The sequence below is a fragment of the Schistocerca americana genome, chromosome 5 (assembly GCF_021461395.2).
Source record: "Schistocerca americana isolate TAMUIC-IGC-003095 chromosome 5, iqSchAmer2.1, whole genome shotgun sequence".
Lineage (NCBI taxonomy): Eukaryota > Metazoa > Arthropoda > Insecta > Orthoptera > Acrididae > Schistocerca > Schistocerca americana.
In genome coordinates, this window is record NC_060123.1 from 448,651,096 (window position 1) to 448,670,610 (window position 19,515).

The following is a 19,515-nucleotide window of genomic DNA, read 5'->3' on the forward strand; positions in this document are numbered from 1 at the left end:
TTTTAGTATGTAAACACACACACACACACACACACACACACACACACACACACACACACACACAAACCATTGTCTTGTTCATTTTAAACTGCCATAATTGTAAATAAATTACAGAAATCACGCTCAGTAAATAATAATAATAAATAACAAATGTTAACATTCTCATACCAAAATAAATTTTACCTGGGACTCGTAAATACGCATTTTACAAGGAAAGCCTATCTTTTGCAAAAGTGAAGTGTTATGTCATCTATGCTGCCAAATTCTCCTGAAAAAGACTCTTACCTTTTTCACTGCTTCCTTCTGCAGCATTTGAGGTGGTTTAGCAAAATGGCCAACAGTCAGTTTCAATAGGACAAATGTTTTCTTCTTTCAATGCTTGGAATAGATTGTATGAAGGAAAAATCAGAATGTCATATTCCCTTTTTATTCTCTATGCTTTCTGTAAGACTAATGTTGGACCTTGCCTAAATGCATTCAACAAATATTCCTGACATTCAGATGATGCTCCCCACTAAAGAATAAAATTGTAAGCTTGCCCACTATTACCACGTAACATGTAAATTTTGATACCTCATGGAATTTTCTTTCCTTTCACATATTGGTTTTACAGAAATCTGCTCTGTAAATGGAATAATTGCCCCCGCGATTACTAAAGGCAGTGTGTATAGATCAAAACTTAGTAAAAATTGTCTGCATCGTCAGTGGGTATAACCATGTCACCACGATGCAAATTTGTTCTCAGCCAGAAGAATCTGTCTCTGGACGTACTACATAAGAATATTTGCATTTTCAATGTCTCATCTGAATACAGAGTGTTTAGAGTTCCCTTAATTATATGAAATCCAAACAACGTTTTGAGACCTGCCGGTGTAGTTTGTCAGAAATTCTTAAAAGCATAATTTTCCATATTGGCAATAGTGCTGGAGTGAGCACTGAGAATGTACCTACTGAACTCCTGATCTTCAATATGTTATTCTCATTCAGAATATGAATCCAGTATGGAAATTGTGTGATGATGCCACAAGATTTATACGGCATGCACGGAAAGCAGAAAAACATCACCCACTAAGTCATACACTATGTGATCAAAAGTATCTGGACACCGGGTTGAAAATGGAAGTTCGTGGCACCCTACATCGGCAATGCTGGAATTCAATATGGTGTTGGGCCACCCTTACCCTTGATGACAGCTTCCACTCTCGCAGGCATACGTTCAAATCAGGTGCTGGAAGATTTCTTGTGAAATGGCAGCCCATTCTTCACAGAGTGCTGCACTGAGGAGAGGTATTGATGTCGGTCGGTGAGGCCTGGCACGAAGTCCATGTTGCAAAACATCCCAATGGTGTTCTATAGGATTCAGGTCAGGACTTTGTGCAGGTCAGTCCACTAAAGGGAGGTTATTGTCATGTAACCCCTCCGCCACAGACCGTGCATTTTGAACAGGTGCTAGATTGAGTTGAAAGATGCAATCGCCACTTCCAAATTGCTCTGTAACAGTGGGAAGCAAGAAGGTGCTTAAAATATCAATGTAGGCTGTGCTGTGATAGTGCCAAGCAAAACAACACGGGGTGCAAGCCCCCTCCATGAAAAACACGACCACACCAACATCACCGCCCCCCAAATTTTACTGTTGACACTACACATGTCGACAGATGGCGTTCACCGGGTATTCGCCAAACCCACATCCTGCATCCACACCTTACACCAAGCGAGGCACCTTTTGGTATTTACCGGCGTGATGTGTGGCTTTTTAGCAGCCACTCGACCACGAAATCCGAGTTTTCTCACCTCCCGCCTAACTGTCACAGTAGTTGCAGTGGGTCCTCATGCAGTTTGGAATTCCTGTGTGATGGTCTGGATAGATGTCCGCCTATTAAACATTATGACCCTCTTCAACCGTCAGTGGTCTCTGTCAGACAACAGACTAGGTCAGCCTGTATGCTTTTGTGCTGTATGTGTCCCTTCACATTTCCATTTCACTATCACATTGGAAACAGTGGACCTAGGGACGTTTAGAAGTGTCGAAATCTCGCGTACAGATGTATGACAAGTGACACCCAATCATCTGAACATATTCCAAGTCCGTGAGTTCCACAGAGCACCCCATTCTGCTCTCTCACAATATCTAATGACTACCGAGGTTGCTGATATGGAGTAACTGGCAGCACAATGCACCTAATATGAAAAACATATGTTTTTGGGGGTGTCCAGATACTTTTTGATCACATAGTGTAATGTGGACGAAAATGTCACTGAGTGCTTATGAGAGACTGTCACTGAAGAGAATTGTGATGAAAAATAAGAGGACAACAGTTTCAAAATAATTTGCACAATGGAATGTCACACTTGTGAACCCTGTCAGCAACAAAACAACATGAATAGACCTCCATAAGCAGGGAATTGTAGGTTGAGCTGGAATTCCGAAACTACACATCAGTTATGCAAATGCACGAAACAGTAAAATGTGGTAACTTAGCTATAAAACCTGGACTATGAAACAAAGAAAGAAAAATCAACTGGTCAGATGAGTCTTGTTTCACACTGTCTCCTACTTTTGGCCAAGTTTACATCCCAAGAGTGAAACATGGCAAAGTTTTGGTGATGATGTGGGCAGCCATATTGATATTCCATAGGTTCCATGGTTATCCAGCAAGGTTGCATTACTGCAAAGCATTATGTGGCCATTTTGTTGGCGGGGAAGGGGGGGGGGGGGGGGAGGTCCATCTCTTCGTACAATGTCTGTTTCCAATGTTGATGCTGTGTTCCAAGGCAACATGGACCCTGTTCACACAGCTTATGGACTGGTTTTGTGAACAAGAGTATGAATCTCCCCTGGCCACTACAGTCACCAGATCTCAATATTATTGATCCTTTGTGGTCTGGTTTGGAGAGAAGGGTAGGAGATTGCTATCCACCTCCATTACTGTTACTTGAACTTGACATCATTTTGCAGGAAGAGTGGTATAAGGTTCCCTTGAAACCAACACAGCACCTGTATGTATTTAATTCAGAGATGACTGGAAGCTGTTTTTAATGCCAGTGGGTTTCCTACATTAAAGTATTATATTTCTGGTGTTTTCAGATTTTTGTGCAACCCCTTTATGCCCATTTGACAGGTTAGACTATGCAAGTTCTATTTTTATTCTGCTATTTAAACAGTCAGTGACTGTTTTGGATTGGACTCTTTAACGGCCCACATAACGGCACGTGGGACAGCAGTCCCGCTGCAAAAACAGGCCACAATCCATCAGCTACGGCCCTGCCAGCTCAGCAGTGTCAACAGAGACACCGTTTCCTGTGTGTTGACAAGAGGGACATTATGCAGGCTCCCTCCACAAGATCAGCTCATCACATTGTCGTCATGGCAGCGCTGTCCAATGCTGCAATCTGTTCAGTCGTCACCACGTGTGTGAAACTGCCTCTGCCAGGCTGGAAACCAATGAATACCATCCAAGTGTCAAACCCTCGCACACGGTCGTCACCTCGCTGTCGCCCAGCAGGCATCAGCTATCCCGCTACGGTAGCCGGGCCACCGCTACCATCCATGGTGAATGCCTACAATTTAACATTCGCACTGGCATGCTGGAGTCCAAGGATCACCTCCCATCATCTGCAGTCAGTCCTGCTTCAGATGTGCTAAACCAAGTCTGTTCATGTTCTCCAATAAAGTGTTCCATCAACTGACTGGCTGCTGTTTTCATCCACTCCACTGCCATCATCCAGCAGAAAACCACTCACCCACTCCTAGTCTGCTGTACATCCATTACAATACTGGTGCCAGTATACTTTCTGGAGCTGGAAATGGTCATTCAATCAACAAGTGTTTTATTTTGGGCTTGTCTCATGGTGTTTGTCCTTTCTTTTCTATTTGGGTATACTATACACTTCTTGTGGTAGTGCTGAGCAAAATGGCTGTCTCTCACTCAAGAGAGAATTCAGCATCTCCTAAACGAGGCAGCTACGTTTTAAGCTGACAATGAAGTTCTGTGTTGAGAAGTGAACAATGGAAGAAGAGAAGGGTCATCATTTGGCATATCTTCACCCACCCTTGATGCTAGTACAGCCTCACTGGTGTCACCATTTTCCAATAAACCTAGGGAAGACTTTTTGTCTTCATAGACAGTTTGCATACAGCCAAAACATCAAGGACTTTGAGTAATGAACAATTGTTAAATGTAGCTTGTTTAAAATTGGTAAGGACATACACGATTTGCAATGAGAAATTGCAAGACCCTCAATCCTTTGCAGACTTTCAGATGGGGGTAGTGGAGCATTACACGAAGAAGGATACCTTACAGCATTATCGTGAAAAATTTAATGGTGTATTACAGATGCAAGGATATTCAATACACAGTCATGTGGACCACACCACGAAAATCGATACCAATATGTATGAATTAACAAATGATGACATACCAAAAAAGCCATTTTGCAGAAGGCAGAACAACGGGTGCCTGGTGCATTTTTGCAAGGCCTGCCATCCGAAATGTCATGGAAAGTACACATGCAGTTTTCGATAATCCTGCACGAAGCAGTGGAACTGCAATAGCATTGACCGAAATCAATTGTGTAACTAGACACTGGAACTATACCAAGGGAGAAGCAGGTAATGCTTAATGTGAAGGTTTTATGTTACAAGCGTGTTGCTCTGGGCCACACTCAATGTTTCTGTGTAAAGCCACGATGTCAGAGGTGCAAGCAAGTAGGGTATTCTGTTCAGAAATGTCAACAGCCGCAAAGACAATGGAATCAACGTAACACTCATGCCCCTGCAATAAATGCTACAAGGGGCAGCGTAATCACTGTGCAATGCTTCCAGCAAGCTCGACTATGAGACAACTAGGTGCTGAATCAGATGCAGACATTTATCTATTCAAATGTATAAAGAGAATGTCATGTTAAGTTGATGGACACAGGATCGCAGGTATCCATGGCTACCCATAGTATACCGAGTACAGTGAATTTGAGCCCAGGGCACTGCAAGTTAAATGGCATAGGTTGTAGAAGTGAGAGCTACATCTTCATTCTGGGTCTGGACTTTCTGGTTAAACATCACAATAAAGTAACTCTACAGCAGTACACAATAGAGCTGGTTGGGGCATCACTGTCTTTGTTTTATGGCTGAAAGAGCTCTTGCAAGGAAAACCCCAGACATCATGGACACCAGTTAAACTGCTTACACAGTCCCTTAGACTTGACTCATGAGATGCAATGCCAAAAGATACAGGAAAGCTGGTCCGGATGAACGTAAGAGCTGACCAGCCGATTGATACTGTATCTGTGGTAGAGCCCTTGCCAGAGAACAAGGCAGTGGTCCAGGTGTAACGTTTCATACAACGCAATCTGTCTTATTTACGAGAGCTAATACAATAGCCAAGTAGTACCCGTTAAGTATAGATAATTTTGGTTCAGAGACTGGGAGGGGGGGGGGGGGGGACTATCAAAAGAAACACTGGTGGCTAACTTAGATGTTTCACAGGATGGATTAGGAACAGATTTCAATGCAGACTACTAGAAGCAGGTACTGTTTGTCACTTAAACTGCAATGAGGGGAAAGTGTCGCATCTGAAAGAATGTGAGTTGATGTGGATGAGCTATCAGAAGAATACGCAGGATTATTTAATCTGCCTGGAACACTGCCAGCTACAGCTCTGGTACAACACAAAATTCCCCGCAGGGAATAGTGTCCCCCACTATTTGTAATCAGTAATAGTTCAAAGACCACCAGCTTCAGGATGGAATCATCAAGAAAGTACCAACCCCTGTTCAGCCCCAGTAACAATTGTACCCGAGATGTCCTCAGACAGGGAAAAACACTTGTACATTCTGCTGTGATTGCAGATTTCTGAATTGGTGAACGGTCACCAATGCATACCCCATGTACAATATCACAGAAAAATTAGGGAAATCATGAGTAATGCCATTGCTTTACAATTTAAAATTTATGCAATGGCCATTTTCAATCATGAGTAGTACCAGATTGGCCTAAGATAGCATTTTACCATCTGAGCACTTCTGGTATCGCCAGATGCCTTTTGACCTGAGAAACACATCAGCAGTTTTCCAACACTACATGGCCTGAAATCAAAATACTGCCTAGTTTATCTAGATGACATAGTAGTACACTCCAAGGACATCCTTGGTGCACATCACGCAAGTACTGGAACAGCTGTGTGCAGCACAGCTGACCCTCAGCATAGAAAAGTGTTTTGTATTGCAGGAGGTCTGCTAACTATATAACATTATTGGCCAGGACAGGGTACGTACTGACCCAAGACATGTGCAAACCAGATTTTCAAAGGCCTAGCACAGTAAAAGATGTACAATCATATCCCAGGATCAATGAAAGTCTACAGAAAATAGATTTCAGAATTTGAAAATGTGCAAAATTTTACTGGACTCCAAATAATCAAGAAGCATTTCAATCGTTGAAAGAATTAGCATAGGTCCCGTTGCTGTATTTTCGAGACTATCAAAAACAGTTAATCTTGTCTTGTGATTCAAGCAACCTGCCCTCAGCTGTGTTCCGAGCCAAGAGGTGGATGGGAAGGCTTTGGCCTAAAGCAAATACAATGTGGCTTCTGCATCATTGTGCCAGCCTTTTTATGGGATGAAGTATTGAGGCAAACCCATGATTTCACCTTACCAGAGCATAGCAGATGACAAGCCACAGAAAGCCACGTTGCAGAAAATTACTTGCGGCCGCAGACGAGACTGTCCGAGGCAGAGAAAAATTGAAAGGATCAACACTGATGCCCTACCCCTTTGCGCAAACGCCAGTGGGAAACTGATGTGTGTTAACTATAACTGATCATTTCTCACATTATTTAACAAACATCACCCTACCAAAGTAACAAGCAGACACAGTGGCTCACATTTTCATTAACCGTTGGCTACCAAAAATCAGCACACCAGAAGCAACAACAACAGACTAAAGCACATGTTTTATGTCTGAATGGTTTAAGCAGCCACGTCAACTACTGCACGTGAAAAAGCTATGAACTAGTGCCTTTCACCCACAAACGAATGGTAGAACAGAGGGACTTCATAGGACATTGAATTATTATGTGAATAACGCCACATAATCCCATTACAGTATTCATAAGCACACGCAATTAAAATACTCAATGAAACATCAGCCTTTTACCCTACAAGGTCTTTTCTTTTTTTTCCCCAGACAATGCCCCCCCCTTCTTGAGTTATGTAAACCTACTATAGGGGTTTAGGTTAGAAAGCTACTGGTGGTTAGTTAGAAATATTAAAAAGGAAAATGAATAAGCTAAATTTGGATATAGTGGGAATTAGTGAAGTTAGGTGGCAGGCGGGAAAAGACTTCTGGTCAGGTGAATACAGCGTTATAAATACAAAATCAAATAGGGGTAATGCAGGAGTAGGTTTAATAATGAATAATAAATAATATTGTGGGTAAGCTACTACGAACAGCATAGTGAATGCATTGTTGTAGCCAAGACAGACATGAAGACCAAACCTACCACAGTAGTCCAAATTTATATGCCAACTAGCTCTGCAGATGATGAGATTGAGGGAATGTATAATGAGATAAAAAATTATTCAAATAGTGAAGGGAGATGAAAATTTAATAGTCACGGGTGACTGGAATTCGACAGTAGGAAAAGGGAGAGAAGGAAACTTAGTAGGTGAATATGGAATGGGGCTAAGGAATGAAAGAGAAAGCCACCTGGTAGAATTTTGCACAGAGCGTAACTTAATCATAGCTGACACTTGGTTTACGAATCATGACAGAAGGCTGTATATACGGAAAAGGCCTGGAGACACAGGAAGGTTTCAGATAGATTATATAATGGTAAGACACAGATTTAGGAACCAGTTTTAAATTTTAAGACATTTCCAGGGGGCAGATGTGGACTCTGACCACAATTTATTGGTTATGAACTGTAGATTAAACCTGAAGAACCTGCGAAAAGGTAGGAATTTAAGGAGATGGGACCTGGATAAACTGAAAGAACCAGAGGTTGTCTAGAGTTTCAGAGAGAGCATTAGGGAATGGTTGACAAGCACAGGGGAAAAACTACAGAAGAAGAAGAAGAAGAAGAAGAATGGGTAGCTTTGAGAAATGAAATACTGAAAGCAGCAGAGGATCAAGTAGGTGAAAAGACGAGGGCTAGTAGAAATCCTTGGGTAACAGAAGAGGCATTGAATTTAATTGATGAAGGAGAAAATATAAAAATGCAGTAAATGAAGCAGATGAAAAGGAATACAACCTACTCAAAAATGAGATCGACAGGAAGTGCAAAATGGCTAAGCAGGGATGGCTTGAGAACAAGTGTAAGGATGTACAAACACATACCACTAGGGTTCAAATGGCTCTGAGCACTATGCGACTTAACTTCTGAGGTGATCAGTCACCTAGAACTTTGAACTAATTAAACCTAACTAACCTAAGGACATCACACACATCCATGCCTGAGGCAGATTTGAACCTACGACCGTAGTGGTTGCTTGGTTCCAGACTGTAGCGCCTAGAACCGCACGGCCACTCCGACCGGCTATCACTAGGGTTAAGGTAGATACTGCCTACAGGAAAATTAGAGAGACCTTTGGAGAAAAGAGAACCACTTGTACGAATATGAAGAACTCTGATGGAAAACCAGTTCTAAGCAAAAAAGGGAAAGCAGAAAGGTGGATGGAGTATGTAGAGGGTCTATACAAGGGCGACGAACTTGAGGGCAGGAATGGAAAAGGACGTAGATGAAGATGAAATGGGAGATATGATACTGCGTGAAGAATTTCACAGAGCACTGAAAGACCTAAGTCGAAACAAGGCCCCAGGAGTAGACAACATTCCATTAGAACTACCGATAGCCTTGGGCAATTCAGCTGTGACAAAACTCGACCATTTGGGGAGCAAGATGTACGAGACATGCGAAATGCTCTCAGACATCTAGAAAAATATAGTAATTCCAATCCCAAAGAAAGTATGTGTTGACAGATGTGAAAATCACCAACTATCAGTTTAATAAGTCACGGCTGCAAAATACTAACACGAATTCTTTACAGACGAATGCAAAAACTGGTAGAAGCCGACCTCAGGGAAGATCAGTTTGGATTCCGTAGAAATGTTGGAATACGTGAGGCAATACTGACCCTACAACTTATCTTAGAAGGAAGATTAAGTAAAGTCAAACCTATGTTTCTAGCATTTGTAGCGTTAGAGAAAGCTTTTGACAATGTTGACTGGAATACTCTCTTTCAAATTCTGAAGGTGGCAGGTGTAAAATACAGGGAGCGAAAGGCTATTTACAATTTGTACAGAAACCAGATGGCAGTTATAAGAGTCGAGGGGCATGAAAGGGAAGCAGTGGTTGGGAAGGGAGTGAGACAGGGTTGTAGCCTCTCCCCGATGCTATTCAATCTGTATATTGAGCAAGCAGTAAAGGAAACAAAAGAAAAATTCGGAGTAGGTATTAAAATCCATGGAGAAGAAATAAAAACTTTGAGGTTCACTGATGACATTGTACTTCTGTCACAGACACCAAAGGACCTGGAAGAGCAGCTGAATGGAATGGACATGTCTTGAAAGGAGGATATAAGATGAACATCAACAAAAGCAAAATGAAGATAATGGACTGTAGTCTAACTAAATACGGTAATGCTGTGGGTATTAGATTAGGAAATGAGGCACTTAAAGTAATAAATGAGTTTCGCTATTTGGGGAGCAAATAACTGATGATGGTCGAAGCAGAGAGGATATAAAATCTTGACTGGCAATGGCAAGGAAAGCGTTTCTGAAGAAGAGAAATTTGTTAACATTGAGTATAGATTTAATGCTGAAGATTATATGGGTAGATCACATAGCTAATGAGGAGGTATTGAACAGAATTGGGGAGAAGAGAAATTTGTGGCACAACTTGACTAGACGAAGGGATCGGTTGGTAGGACATTTTCTGAGGTATCAAGGGTTCACCAATTTAGTATTGGAGGGCAGCGTGGAGGGTAAAAATCGTAGAGGGAGACCAAGAGATGAATACACTAAGCAGATTCAGAAGGATGTAGGTTGCAGTAGGTACTGGGAGATGAAGGAACTTGCACAGGATAGAGTAGCATGGAGAGCTGCATCAAACCAGTCTCTGGACTGAAGACCAAAACAACAAATGCTCAGCTGTGATTTCATTTATGAGTTCTTCAAAACCAGATGCAAGAGGCCCTTATGAAATCAATACTAGATTAGTTTATGCCTTACAATCCATTGGCAAGGGCATGGCTGCAGGGACAACATTTTGTTCAGTGATGAACTTACATCAACCACCAAATAAATTTGAAAAACTGACTGCAATATTAGAGAAAGCTGTATGTGAGTTCAGTGAGGAAAGCATGAAACTGGCTGCTAGGGAAGTAATGGAAGAAAATGATAGATGTTCGGATATTGCAGTTGCACTTGATGGAAGTTGGCAGAAAAGAGGACACACTTCTCTGAATGAAGTAGTGACTGCCACTAGTGTAGACACCAGCTGAGTGTTAGAAGTGGAGATAATGTCTAAATATTGCGAATGTTGTAAATTCATTTAACATAAAGAACACAACTGTGTGGCTAATTTTAGAGGAACAAGTGGTGGTATGGAAGTTCATGGAGTACAACAAATATTTCATTGCTCCATAGAAACAAGAGGCGTACGGTAGGCTACACCAAATATTTGGGCAATGAGGACAGTAAGCCACACAACAATGTGGTGAACTCTAAGCCATATGGAAATTTGTCATTATTAGCAAAATAGAATGTGTAGGCCATGTTCAGAAACGTTTGGGAACAAGGCTAAGAAAATTAACTGTTGGTATGAGGGGAAAAAGAATTAGAAGATGGAAAATTGTTGACCGGACAGGGTCAGTTAACTAAAACTGAAATAGAAAACTTGCAGGTATACTATGGGCAGAAAATAGGGAGAAATAAAGAAAATCTGGAGGCAATGAAGAGAGATGTTTGGGCCATATTCTTCCATAAGTCCTCTACTGATGATAAGCCATGTCATGGATTGTGTCCATCAGGAGAAAATTTGTGGTGCAAATACAATAGGGCTCAGGCAACTTGATAATATTATTCTCACCAGCATTCTCTTCCTGCTGCTGTTATTACAGCAAGTAAACCTACTGTCAGAGACTTGGCTCATTCTGACCTAACGAAATGTCTGCTTGAATGTTTAACAGCATAATATGGAACTGCCTTTCTAAAACTGTATTTGTAGGCATGCATACAATGAAACTAGGAGTTCATGATGCTGTCATTACATTCAATTGCGGTAATATTGGAAAGTGTTGGGTACTGAAAAAGCTGGGAATTAATCCTGGTGAAAACATGATCACTGGGCTGCAACACTGTGATAAAATGAGGATAGCCGATACAGACAGGTCTGAATCTAATATGGCCAAAGAAAGCAAGACAAACATCCAGGAAGGTGAAAAAGAAGCTGGAAGACCTGCTAGAGGCCAAAGAAGGGCCATAATATGCAGCAGGATAGTTTTAATTAACTGTAAGTAACAAATTTCAAAAGTTTGTTCTTTAAAGTCAATTTCCCCACAAACTAAAATTTTCAGTACATATGCCCCGTTATATCAGAAACTATCAGAAAAATGAATGAAATTTTCAGAGGCTCTGCATAACATAAAAAGCCACCCCTGGTACTACATTCATTGATATTCCCCATTAGGAAGTTCACAAAATATATTTTCTGCAGAAAAAAAAAAACTTAATATTTTTGTTAATAAATTTAAAAAAGTATTTCTTAAAAACTGTAAAATGGATAAAGCAGTGTAAAATGGATAAAGCAGATTTTCGTACAGGTGACTATTAGCATCATGTAACTTACAGTAAAAATATTAAGGTCCTGCATCAAATAGTTTTTTCAGAAATGCGTCAATTACTTGCCTAAATTAACATGGGTAAGATATGCAGGGTGTGGTCCCCTTACAACACTTTCTTCAGATAGTTTACATCTATCTGCAAGAGTCTACCAGCTCAGTTCCATCAGTATCTCTGTAATACTCTCCCACGTATCAAACAATCCTGTCACCATTCGTGTTACCCTTCTCTGTATACATTAAATATCCTCTGTTAGTCCTATTTGGTATGTGTCCCACACACCTGAGCAATATTCTAGAACCGGTTGCCCAAGTGATCTGTAAGCAATCTCCTCTGTAGATTGACTACACTTCTACAGTGTTCTACCAATAAACTGAAGTCTACCACCTGATTTGCCCACGACTGAGCTTATGTGATCATTCCATTTCATTTGCCTACAAACTGTTACACCCAGGTGTTTGTATAACTTGGCCTATTCCAACAGTGACACTCTTATATTACAGTCGTTTTGTGACATGCAAAATTTTACATTTATGTATGCGTAGAGCAAGTTGCCAATCTTAGCACCACTTTGAAATCTTATCAAGATCTGACTGAATACTTATGCAGCTTCTTTGAGAGGGTACTTAGTTATAGATAGCTGCACCATCTCCAAAAAGTCTGCTGATACTGCTTTTAATATTGCCTGCAAGGTCATTAATGTACACCACCTGAAGTTACTTTTATATCTGACAATGACTCTCTGTCCAAGATAACATGCTGCGTCCTCCCTATCAAGAAGTCCTCAATCTAGTAACAAATTCCACTTGATACCCCATATGATCATACTTTTGACAATATGCGTAGGTGTGGCACCGAGTCAAATGCTTTTCGGAAATCAGGAAATACTGCATACATCCGACTGCCTTGATCCAAAGCTTTCAGTAAGTCCAGTGACTAAAGTATGAGTTGGGTTTCACACAATTTGTGTTTTCAGAATCCATACTGGCTGGCATTGAGAGTTTCATAGCCTACCTGGGTGGACACCAGGCAAATGATGCTGAGAAAGGGGCAGGATGATCAGAAAATGATCAGTGTCACACAGGTCATCACGGACTCTTCAATGGATGGAGGAGAGAAGAGCAGGGCTGCAAATTTAAAGATCAAAGACCGAATAAGATCCGTACATCACACTAAAGAGTGTGGGGATGGCAATATTCAAGAGACAAAGATTGAGCTCAGTGAGCCCAGTTTCAATAGCTTTATCACAACCATTGGTTACAGTTCCACTCCACAAAGGACTGTGAGCATTGAAGTCACACAAAATAAGGACATGTGGGGGAACTGAGAAATCAGTGCAGACAACTCAGTCAGGCACTTCACCATCAGGAGTGAAATAAACATTACACATGGTAAAATCCAGACACATTCTCACATTAACAGCCACAGCCTCCCAAGTCATATTGAGTGATACAAGTTCGCTGTGAACAGAGTCCAGAACATATGAGCAAACTCTGCCTTCCTGTCATAGCCAGCTAGAGTTACAGCTTTGATAGCTACAGAGGGTATGGGTTTGAAATGCTGGGAAGCAAGTCTCCTCGAGGGCAATGCACAAAGTAGTGGAAACCCATAAGAGAAGTCATAGCTCAGCCAGGTGGTGGTGGTGGTGGTGGTGGTGGTGGTGGTGGTGGTGGTGTCGGTGGTTGACCAAGGAGGCAAATCAGGCCCCACCATCACCTGCTTTCACTGATCACAAGGATATGCAGCCATACACATCTATTTTGAAGCAGGTCTTCTGGTAGGATCCACTGCCACAGAGGCCACCAGAAACTCCAACTCAGGTAGAGTGCTGAAATATGTGGAGGCCACCAAAACCTTTTCTGTCTTCGAAATCCTCTTTTTGTCCCTCTTCTCCTTGAATGGTGTCATCATTGATGAGGCCTCGTCTGCTCTAGTTTCAGGTACAGATGAGGAATGCCAAGCCCTATGACCAGCAACCTGTAGCTCCCTAAGCCACTAGCTGGTATCTGGTTGTAGATCAGGAGAATCACAGGAAGGGAGTGTCACGAGGGACCCCTTCCTCATGAGGGATGTCTAATGAGGGTGTTCCTTTCTCCGGCGGGGTTTGGGGATTGACGTCCCTGGTGGGTGTGAGGGAAAGCATAGAAGCAAGGCTCCCAGCCAGCAGGGGGAGTGCATGTAAGAAAATGGCCCTAAGAGCACGAAGTGCAAGAGTATTGTGGCTAGAGAGGATGATGTCAGTCATACATACAGAATGCAAATGACATTTCTTCTTGGCCTCCTAATTCATGATCATGTCAAGAGTTTTGTTTGTATTCTTCGATTTTCATTTCTCTTCCTAAGACAGTGCAGTCCATGAACATGAGGAATGGTGCCTCCACAGCTGACATGGTAGGGAGGGCCACAGAGGGGAGGAGCATTTCTATGCAACTGATATCTACAATCCTCTAGACAGAGCTACCATTACAAGAAGACATGTGCCCCAAACCCAGGCATTAGAAGCACTGCATGGGAGGGAGACAAACATTTTCACATTGCATCAACACACTGTCACCTTCAGGTAACAAGTTGCCTTCAAAGGGCAAGAGAAGGCCCCAATATTAACCCTACCGTCCTCTGGGACCTGCTGGACAATGGATAAAATGTACAGTTCACAGCTCCAAACTGGCACATACCTAATCATATTTCTGTAGGAGGAGGCTGTAGAGGAAGATGATACCCTATTATGGGGTGGGGAGAGCAAGTGATGGTTACAGGAATGTCACTCAGCTGTCACCGGTGAGCAGTGCCCATGACTGGGTGGGGGATGCAGTTTTAATCAGAACTGTACACTTCATTTTTCATTTTTAAATCACTCCTACTTCTCCAAACCTGAATAGCTCTCTTCTTGTCTCTTAGCCCCCACATTCTTCCCATGGCTAAACCAAGGAAGCAAACACTATGGAGTCATCTCTCTCCAATTATAGTAACTCCTTCCTTCAGAAGCGATGTTACGACCATGCAGCCAACAGTGGAAGAAACTTTACATTGCTTCACTTGTAAGCCCTCTAACTTTGTTTCACCCAATATGAACTGGGGTTCTCACCCTATGTGCATCCAGCCACAGTATGGGCAACCCAGCCAATTAACCATTGCTCAAAGTACTCGTGCTCCAGCCATGTACTGTTTGACATAAGCGAGGAGTTTCCGGCTCACACATCACAGCTAACACGATCTCTGCGAGGTCAGGGGGCGACCACTATGTAAGTACTGGACTACCCCTGAAATACCTATAGTCCACATTTCACTTTGTAATGGATCTGGGAGATGTTATTTTTTTTACTGTATTTGTCACTACCAAATTGTAAATTTTTTTTTTTTTATACTTTTTGTCAGAATTTATTGTAATTTGCCTTATTATATGTTAATTTACTTATGTTTTTGAGAGTGAAAGCATATTGATTACTATTAGTAAATGTATCGAAGACTAGCAAAGAGACTGATTACAAGTGGAAGCTTGTGTGTTGCGTAAAATATCTTTGATATTGGAGTCATTTTTGACTATAGTCAGTCGGCAGTGAACTCTTGGTGTGTGTTGACGGAAGAACAATGTGAAGGTCGCCGTCATAAATAATTTTGAATTATGTTACTATTTTTTGTATTAACTATAAAAAAGAAATTCGTTTGAAGAAATGGTATTTGAAACACCAAAATGAGGCAAACACGTTGAACCACGTCTTTTCTGCAGCCGACAAAGATGCATTGTGGAATCATACTTAGACAACTGAAGCCAAGACTAATATCGCCTTGCAAACGTCTAATGGAAAAGGTACTGTCACGAAATATGGCAAATTTAAGTAAATAAAAAATAGTGACAATATTTTCAACTTGTGTCTTAGCCGGGATGCCATATTTCAACTGGGGACTGTAGCCGGGATATTATGTTCCCGAGATCTTCAACAGTGCTACGAGGAAGAAAATTTTTGTGTGTTAATACCAGTTTCTTCAGAATAAGTGTTACAGTATTTGTGTTCATCGGGAAGTAAAAGTTTTTGAGAAGAAATGTTTCGGCAAAAAATATAAATTTCGACAGAATAAAATACTTCAAGAATTTTGGTCAACAATCACATGGATGGAAAACGTGGTTTTGCAACAGTAGAAGAGTGTTCCAGATAAGTTACGAAACCCTCGTATTTTGTGAAAACAATATTTTCATCTTGTTTTGTATTGTTGTGTATAAATTTTTGTTCTTCACAATGACTAATGAGATTTTCGAGAGTATTGTGCCTAAAGTAGAAAATAGTAATTTAATAGACTTCGAACATCAGGACAGGTCAAATGAAACAGAAAGAACCGATCAATTTGATTTAAAAAGTTTTCTTGTCAATTTCACGAACGAAATTAAACAATCAGTTGACGACAATAAGACTTACTGGGATGAAAAAATTGATAACATTTTGTTGCAAGTCCAAGCAGTCAATACCCAAGTGGGTGATCTTTCGAACAGAGTTGGCAGTGTTGAGGAAAAAATTGAATCTGTGGAAGCAAAAGTAAATGAAATTGATGCTAAATTGAGCGGTGAAATTAATACTGTAAAAAATGAGTTACTGGCAGATAGGGAAAGAAATTTAATTGTTTTTAATGAGATAAAAGGGGAATTTAAAAATTTGGATGAGAACACAAAAGTTTTAGTAAAAAATGTACAACAAGAAACTGACAATCGTTTGGTTACTCTAGAAAAAAAAAATAGAGTGCAATGATTTAGAAAACAAAAAATCTGTCAAAGAACTTAGCGAAAAAATTGAAAGTTTTGACATTGAATTTCAAAGCAAAAATCACAATGTCAACGCATGCAATCTTGTATCTAATATTCCAGTGAAGCACTTTTCGGTAGATGGACTCTTACATCCCGTTGATTTTATACAGTATTGTAAGGATTGTTTTTTTACCTCACTCACCAGATGAAATAAAAATTAAATTTGTGAAAAAATTCTTGGAAGGGGAAGCTTTGACTTGGGCAAACCAGATTGTAACTGTGGGGATGACCTTTTCAGAATTTGAATCAAAATTTCTGGAAAAATTTTGGGATGATCTTAAACAAACTAGAATCAAAAGTGAATTTTTGAATGGGAGAAACTATAGAGAATCAGATGGGAGCATGAAACAATTTTGCAAAAGTGAACTTCAAAAACTTATTCATTTAACAAAACCTTTGGATGACTTGATCAAAATTGATACCTTAAAGAGAAGATTGCCATCAGCAATGCAGTTGAGTTTAGTTCATTGTCCTGATAGTAATGTAGAGCAGTTTCTCAATTATATTGAAAATTTGGAAACTTTCAAAAAAGGGAACAAAACAATTATCATGGTATCAGTCAAAATTCAGGGGGATATAACAATTTTCAGAAGAAGGATCATAATTTTTATCCAAAACAAGAACAACATTTTCGCGGGAATAATCAACAAAATAGAGAACACTTTAGGGATCAAAATCGCAGAAATTTTGCTAGAGATCAGTACAATAGAAACTACCAACAATCAGGTAATGTTTGGCATAGGAATGGGAACAGAAATGTTGATCAGAGACATTGGCAGAACCACAATCAGCAGTTCAAACAGGAACCGGAAATAAAAAACGAGTAGACGCCCCCTTGAAGGTCCGCAAGGTTGAGGCAGAAGGTGAGCATGATGAAAGGACCAATAGATGTGACTATCATAAACCCAAACATAACAGTTCCAAACCTAAGCTATCACATGAGGTCATCAGTTGTTACTTATTGAAAAAATTTCAAGAGGAAAATAATGATGATATTGATAAAGATAAAATTTTCAGTACACAAGAACATACAGTAGATAAAAGTAGTTGTGATTCATTTAATTTAACAGAGTTTTACACTTGGGCAGAAAAGAACAACACTTGGTCAGATAATGTAATTTGTAGTAGTTCAGAGATATGTGTGAATGAAAGAGAGAATGCATGCTGTGAGAATGAAAATGTTGGTGAAAGTGATCTGGTAACTTTAGAAAGGGGAAATAATATTTTGGGAGATAATTTGAATGTGTATGACCTGAATATGTGTAATGATAATGATGATGATGATGAAGTTGATAATGCTGGTAATGGTATTGATGATGATGTTGAGGAAAGGTGTTTCATTAGTTTAAATAGGGAGTTGGGTATACATATGGTTGAAAATGGATTAAATAGTGAGAATATTATAGAAATTCCCAGGGATGTTACCAGGATGAATAAGGCTCACAAGCTGGATGTATGTGAAAGTGTGAATTTTGATGATGTTGGTAAAGAATCTGACTACACAAATAACAATGACACATTTATAACTTCTAGCCTAAGTGAAACTTTTACAGATACTAATGATACACACACATTTCTTATGAATATATGGCTGAACAGGGAAACTATTTCTTTTGACAAGAACTTTAGAAAGATGCTTATTAATGTATGTGAAACTGTATGTCCTAAGTGGTGGTGGTGGTGGAAAAAGATGAGATATTTTATTTTTGAAAAGCTGAAGGATAAGTACTTCAATAGTATACAATGTGATTTGGATGAAAATTCTTGGCTATTTGAGATAATAGAGAGTACTAATGACAATTTTGTATCTTGTGCAAATTTTATAACCGTGACAAATAATACATGTAATGATATACCATATGATTCTGATAAGTATAGGTTTGGGGAAATAATAAGTGATTTATTACATGAGGATACAGGTTCTGAGAAAAGTGATCAATTTTGCAGTCCTTATATAAAAGTTCAAATTGGGTCATGGATTGGTAAATGTTTAATTGATACAGGAAGTGAGGTCTCGGGAATATCTGAAAGGTTAAGCAAGAAATTGAAAGTGGGGAAAGATTATGTTGAAATGCCAGTTATTGGGGTAAAGATAAAAGGCGCTACTGGGAAGAGCAGTAAACTGGTAAAAAGCCAGGCTTAAGTGACATTTTTAATTGAAGGCAAGTTGTTCACACATGGATGTTTTGTAATTCAGGAATTTAATGAGGATTTTCTTTTGGGTATGAATTGGATAGTAAAAGTAAATACAGCATTTGATTGGGTTGGAAGAAAACTTTTGATAGAAACTAGTGAAAGGGAATACATTCAGACAAATTTTGTGAACACACTTGGTGAACAGAGTAATGGAAATTTTGACAGTATCAATTTACTAAAAGAAAATAGATTGGAGAATATTGAAGCTCATAGATTTGATACTGATGAAGTTGAATTTGGGAATTTAGTAAATTTGAAAATTTCAGAAACACAAAATTTATCTGGGGAGCAAAAACAACAGTTAGAAAATCTGCTGTGGGAATACAGTGATGTTTTCAGTGACATACCTGGTAGGGTAAAGGGTTATCAGTGTGAGCTTCAGGTAAAACCTCATGAACCATTTTTCATAAAACCATACAGTATTGCAATATCAAAAAGACCTGCTGCTGAGAAAGAGCTGAAAAAGACGGAAGGGTGTAATATAACAGAAAGGAGTATCAGTGCATATAATAATCCTCTAGTAGTAGTTTCGAAAAAAGATGGTGGAGTAAGATTGGTTTTGGACTCTAGACACTTAAACAAAATTTTGTTCAGACAGACAGACCATCCTGAAAATATTGATGAGTTACTCTATAAATTTACAGATATAAAATATATGTCAAGTTTGGATCTAACTTCGGGTTTTCAT

At 39.9% G+C, this 19,515-nt stretch overlaps 1 protein-coding gene across 1 annotated transcript in view; it reads right to left on the reverse strand.

The window, feature by feature from the left end:
* The window catches only part of LOC124615321 (peroxiredoxin-6), a 56,142-nt gene that overhangs the window by 15,666 nt on the left and 20,961 nt on the right, over window positions 1-19,515 (reverse strand). The window lies entirely within an intron of this gene.